We start from the raw sequence: 6,000 nt of genomic DNA on the forward strand, positions 1-6,000 counted from the left end.
ACTGTGCCCAACATAATTATTTTGTAACTATCCCAGCGCTTAGCATGGTGCTTGGCACATAATAAGGACTTAATAAACACCACTAATTACTACTATAGTCCCTGCTCTGTCACTGCCCTACTTCATGACCTCAGGCAAGTCGTGTAACATTTTTTTTTGTTCCAGTTTCCTCATCTGTAAAATGTGGATAAAAATTCCTGCCTCGTCCTGCTTCAGAGGGCTGTTAGAACAAACAACAGACTTGCTAAGATACAGTGAGGAAAATGGGGTGAAAGCACTTCAGAAAAAATTAAAGTCCCAACCAAATTCAGGTTAACGTTGAGTTAGAATACCCTGGAGATGAATCTATCCTGCCAAATAATTTGAAAAATGCTTCTCTGGGGCCTTCTACTGAGCCTTCTTCTAAAAGTTTCTAGATGTTTAGGGGGTGGCTGGCTTGGCTTAATGTGGTTCACCAGGGAGAGACTGTGTCTAATGGCTTGCTTTTATTGTTCGGGATCACAGTGAAACACAACGTTGAAAATCTGCGCAAGTGTCTCATTGGTTAACATATTAAAATACGACATCTTCACCCGAACAAGAACCCCCACAAGTAAATAAGCTTTTTGCCGAGCCCTTTTTTCTCATGACTGCTTTTCAGAGGTGGATGCTTTGTAATTTGGTGAGTTCCTTGTGGAGGTTAGAGTGAAAACAAAAAGTGAAACTAATAAAGTGAAAACAGAAGGAACCGACCCTTCTCCAAAGACATGTTCATACCAACCAGGTATGCCTTTCCCCTAAAGGACACCTTGATGCTTCCCCCGAGGCTGTAAGCAAATTGTACGCAGGGAACATTTCTACCAACTCTGTTATAGCATACTCTCCCAAGTGTTTTGTACAGTGCCTGTACAGTGTACAGTGAGTGCTCAATAAATACAATTGATGGATTGAGCTCTTTGGCCTTTGAAAAATAACAAGTTGGCTGCACTTAGCGGACTTGAATTCCCCTCAAGCCTTCAACAGTAACTTCTAACTGGGAAAAGCATCCCTAAATTCAGATCCAGAAAGGAAGGCAGGGAATAGAAGGGAAACGCTTTGCTTAATCTATCCCGGAGCCCAAGTTACCCTCCTCAGCTCCGCTACAGCCCGGCCGCAAAGCCTACTCCCAGGATCTTACCTGAGAGCAGTGGCTTCTGCGAAACATGGCAACAGGACAGAAGGGAGAAAATGCCTTTGCTCAATCTTTCCTTGGGAGAAAACTGGAGAGAGAGGAGGCTCCAGGGAACACATTGCAGACAATGAAAATTTGTGAGACAGCGAATCACGGCAAAACAAATGGTCTTATCCCCGCATTGTAAGTCTTCGTGTCACGGGGCAATGAGAACTGCTGCTTTCATGGATTTTCAGCTGCGGATTTGTGAGGGGAACGTTGTTTTCACCCAAGGTGGCTACTAATGCTTCCCATAAGCCCCGAAGAGTTGCACAGGTTATGTTGCCCAGGCAGCTTAATGTAATTATGTCATTTGCACCATTTTGTTACCGTTTCTTCAGGGGGACCTCTGACCTCCGCTACTTGCTCGTATGCCTTTGCATTCCTCTCCTAAGTCCCTGTGAATTTGGGTGTGGCAGTGGAGCTCAGTGGTGGCAGGCAAGGCAGCCTGGGTGCTTAAGATAAACGTACTGGCCCTTAAGGTGTCTGATACCATAACCTGTAAGGGAGGAGGAGAAAGCTCATCTGAAAACTGAAGTGCTAGACTGTAAACTCCTTGTGGGCAGGCAATGTGTCTGCCAATTCTGTTGCATTGCAATCAAGCAGCATGGCTCAGTGGAAAGAGCATGGGTTTGTTATATGTATATATGTTTGCACATATTTATTACTCTATTTTACCTGTACATATCTATTCTATTTATTTTATTTTGTTACTATGTTTGGTTTTGTTCTTAACAAAATAAAATAAATAGAATAGATATGTACAGGTAAAATAAATAAAATAAATAAATAAATAAATACATAAATAAAAGGGGGAGACGGGTATGTTTGGTTTTGTTCTCCGTCTCCCCCTTTTAGACTGTGAGCCCACTGTTGGGTAGGGACTGTCTCTATATGTTGCCAACTTGTACTTCCCAAGCGCTTAGTACAGTGCTCTGCACACAGTAAGCGCTCAATAAATACGATTGATTGATTGATTGATTGATTTGGAGTCAGAGGTCACGGTTTCGAATCCCGGCTCCGCCAATTGTCCGCTGTGTGACTTCGGGCAAGTCACTTAACTTCTCTGGGCCTCAGTTCCCTCATCTGTAAAATGGGGATGAAGACTGTGAGCCCCCTGTGGGACAACCTGATCACCTTGTAACCACCCCAGCATTTAGAACAGTGCTTTGCATACAGTAAGCGCTTCAGAAATGCCATTATTATTATTATTATTGGGCAAGTCACAACTTCTCTGTGCCTCAGTTCCCTCACCTGTAAAATGGGGATTAAGACTGTGAGCCCTCCCGTGGGACAACCTGATCACCTTGTAACCTCCCCAGTGCTTGGAACAGTGCTTTACACATAGTAAGTGCTTAAGAAATGCCATTATTATTATTATTATTATTATTGGGCAAGTCACAACTTCTCTGTGCCTCAGTTCCCTCATCTGTAAAATGGGGATTAAGACTGTGAGCCCCCCGTGGGACAACCTGATCACCTTGTAACCTCCCCAGCACTTAGAACAGTGCTTTGCACATAGTAAGCGCTTAATAAATGCCATAAAAAAAAACTCCCAAGTGCTTGTTACGGTGTTCTGCACATAGTAAGTGCTTAATAAATACGATTGATTAATTGGTACAGAAACAGGCACTGATTAATTGATTGACTGTAAAACAGGCCATCCTATTTTACCTTCATAGCTTTTTAGACTGTGAGCCCACTGTTGGGTAGGGACTGTCTCTATATGTTGCCAACTTGTACTTCCCAAGCGCTTAGTACAGTGCTCTGCACACAGTAAGTGCTCAATAAATACAATTGATTGATTGACTGATTGATTTTCGGCCTGGATTACCAGAGTCATTCATCCCAGCCTCCCACAAGACCAGAACGCTTCTGAGGGCTTTGAAATCTCTCTGACACTTCCAAGCCTGTCCTTCCCCTCTGCCCCCCAAAGTCTGGAAATGATCTGAGGGAGGTGAGGAGATGCACCATACCTCTGGATTCTGGGGCCAAATCTTTCTATAATCAAACCATCAATGGTACTTGAGTGCTTAGTGTGTGCAGAACACTGTACTACACACCTGGAGAGTACGGCAGAGTTGGTAGACAGGTTCCCTGACCACAGTGAGATTACAGTCTATAACCCTCACCCCCGCCACTTCCCGTCTTAATTCCAAGCCCTCACCGTGACCTCTCCCTATCTCCTCCCCAAAGTGGTGGCTGGCAGCATGATGAGCCCCCGCCCCCCTGGTAATAATTGTGGCATTTGTTAAGCGCTTACTTCATGCCAGGCACTGTACTGAGCATAAGGATGGATACGAGCAAATCAGGTTGGACACAGTCCCCGTCCCACATGGGGCTCACAGTCTCAGTGTCCATTTTCCAGATGAGGGAACTGAGGCTCTGAGAAGTGAAGGGAGATACCATGATCACAGAGGTGGTTTTCCCAGGGAGAGGCTCATGCACTTCACCACGGGTGTGCTGGCCCCTGCCATTTCTCCAAATGTGGGAAACTTACTGCGACTGCATGATTTGTGGTAGTGCGGGACTGCGCTCGTGCTTTTAATTTCTTCCCTCCCCTCCCTATCGCCCCAACTTGCTCCCTTTGCTCTACCCCCTCCTTTGTGGCAGCACTTGTGTATATATGTACATATTTATAACTCTATTTTAACAGAATGTATATATTCATTCAATCGTACTGAGTGCTTACTGTGTGCACTGTACTAAGTGCCTATATATTATATTACTTATATTTTAATTATATATCTATAATTCTATTTATTTATATTGATGCTACCGATGCCCACTGACTTGTTTTGATGCCTGTCTCCCCCGTTCTGGACCGTGAGCCCGCTGTGGGCAGGGACTGTCTCTGTTGCCGAATGGTATTTTCCAAGCGCTCAGTCCAGTGTTCTGCATACGGTAGGCGCTTTAATTATAGATCTATAATTCCATTTATTTATATTGATGCTACCGATGCCCGTTGACTTGTTTTGATGCCTGTCTCAAAACAAGATGGCAGCATCTGTTTTGATGCCAAGCTAGCTCTCTTCCCCCCTTCAAGGCCCTACTGAGAGCTCACCTCCTCCAGGAGGCCTTCCCACACTGAGCCCCCTCCTTCCTCTCCCCCTCCTCATCCCTCCCGCCTTACCTCCTTCCCTTCCCCACAGCACCTGTATATATGTATATATGTTTGTACATATTTATTACTCTATTTATTTTACTTGTACATATCTATTCTATTTATTTTATTTTGTTAATATGTTTTGTTCTCTGTCTTCCCCTTCTAGACTGTGAGCTCACTATTGGGTAGGGACCGTCTCTAGATGTTGCCAACTTGTCCTTCCCAAGCGCTTAGTACGGTGCTCTGCGCACAGTAAGTGCTCAATAAATACGACTGATTGATTGTACTTCCCAAGCGCTTAGTACAGTGCTCTGCACACAGTAAGCGCTCAATAAATACGATTGATTGAATGAATGAATGAATGGCTCCCCCGTTCTGGACCGTGAGCCCGCTGTGGGCAGGGACTGTCTCTGTTGCCGAATGGTACTTTCCAAGCGCTCAGTCCAGTGTTCTGCACACGGTAGGCGCTCAACAAGTATGACAATGAACGAGTGAAGTGAGTGGGCCTAGATCAGCCAGCAGAGCCGTGTCGGGGGCGGGATGAGGCCCCACAACTTTCTGGCTCCCGGGCCTGGGGTGCCATCGTCAGTGGGCCGCGCCGCCTGCCCCGGCCGGGGCCTTTGGGGGTCGGGGGCTTGGAGGGGCGCGGGTTTGTTTGGGCTGTGCCCCCCGACCGGGCCGGTTCTTCCCCACGCCCCGTTCTCCTCTGGCGGGCGGTTGGCCAACATGGATTGAGGCCCATATGTTGCCAACTTGTACTTCCTAAGCGCTTAGTACAGTGCTCTGCACACAGTAAGCGCTCAATAAATACGATTGAATGATTGATTGATTGATTGAGGCTGTTGGCGCCGGCCGAGGGCAGCGCCAGCCCACAGGCCGCGTCTGAGGAGAAGCGGGCAAGGCCGGGCCGGACACGGCGTGGGCAGCGCGACATATGTATATATGTTTGCACGTATTTATTACTCCATTTATTTATTTTACTTGTACATATCTATTCTATTTTATTTTGTTAATACGTTTTGTTTTGTTCTCTGTCTCCCCCTTCTAGACCGTGAGCCCGCTGCTGGGTAGGGACCGTCTCTATATGTTGCCAACTTGGACTTCCCAAGCACTTAGTACAGTGCTCTGCACACAGTAAGTGCTCAATAAACACGATTGATTGATTGATTGATTGATTGATTGAGGCTGTTGGTGCTGGCCGAGGGCAGCGCCAGCCCACAGGCCGCGTCTGAGGAGAAGCGGGCAAGGCCGGGCCGGACACGGCGTGGGCAGCGCGACATATGTATATATGTTTGCACGTATTTATTACTCCATTTATTTTACTTGTACATATCTAGTCTATTTATTTTTATTTTGTTCATACGTTTTGTTTTGTTCTCTGTCTCCCCCTTCTAGACCGTGAGCCCGCTGTTGGGTAGGGATCGTCTCTATATGTTGCCAACTTGGACTTCCCAAGCGCTTAGTAAAGTGCTCTGCACACAGTAAGCGCTCAATAAATACGATTGAATGATTGATTGATTGATTGAGGCTGTTGGCGCCAGTCGAGGGCAGCGCCAGCCCACAGGCTGCATCTGAGGAGAAGCCGGCAAGGCCGGGCCAGGCACAGCGTGGGCAGTGCGACATATGTATATATGTCTGTACGTATTTATTACTCCATTTATTTATTTTACTTGTACCTATCTATTCTATTTATTTTATTTTGTTA

General features: G+C 46.1%; 1 pseudogene; it reads left to right on the plus strand.

The window, feature by feature from the left end:
* Nucleotides 1–3,577: 3,577 nt before the first annotated feature.
* On the plus strand, nt 3,578–3,730 carry LOC119935249 (annotated as a pseudogene).
* The last annotated feature ends 2,270 nt before the right edge of the window (nt 3,731–6,000 follow it).

Source organism: Tachyglossus aculeatus, chromosome 11 (genome assembly GCF_015852505.1).
Source record: "Tachyglossus aculeatus isolate mTacAcu1 chromosome 11, mTacAcu1.pri, whole genome shotgun sequence".
Lineage (NCBI taxonomy): Eukaryota > Metazoa > Chordata > Mammalia > Monotremata > Tachyglossidae > Tachyglossus > Tachyglossus aculeatus.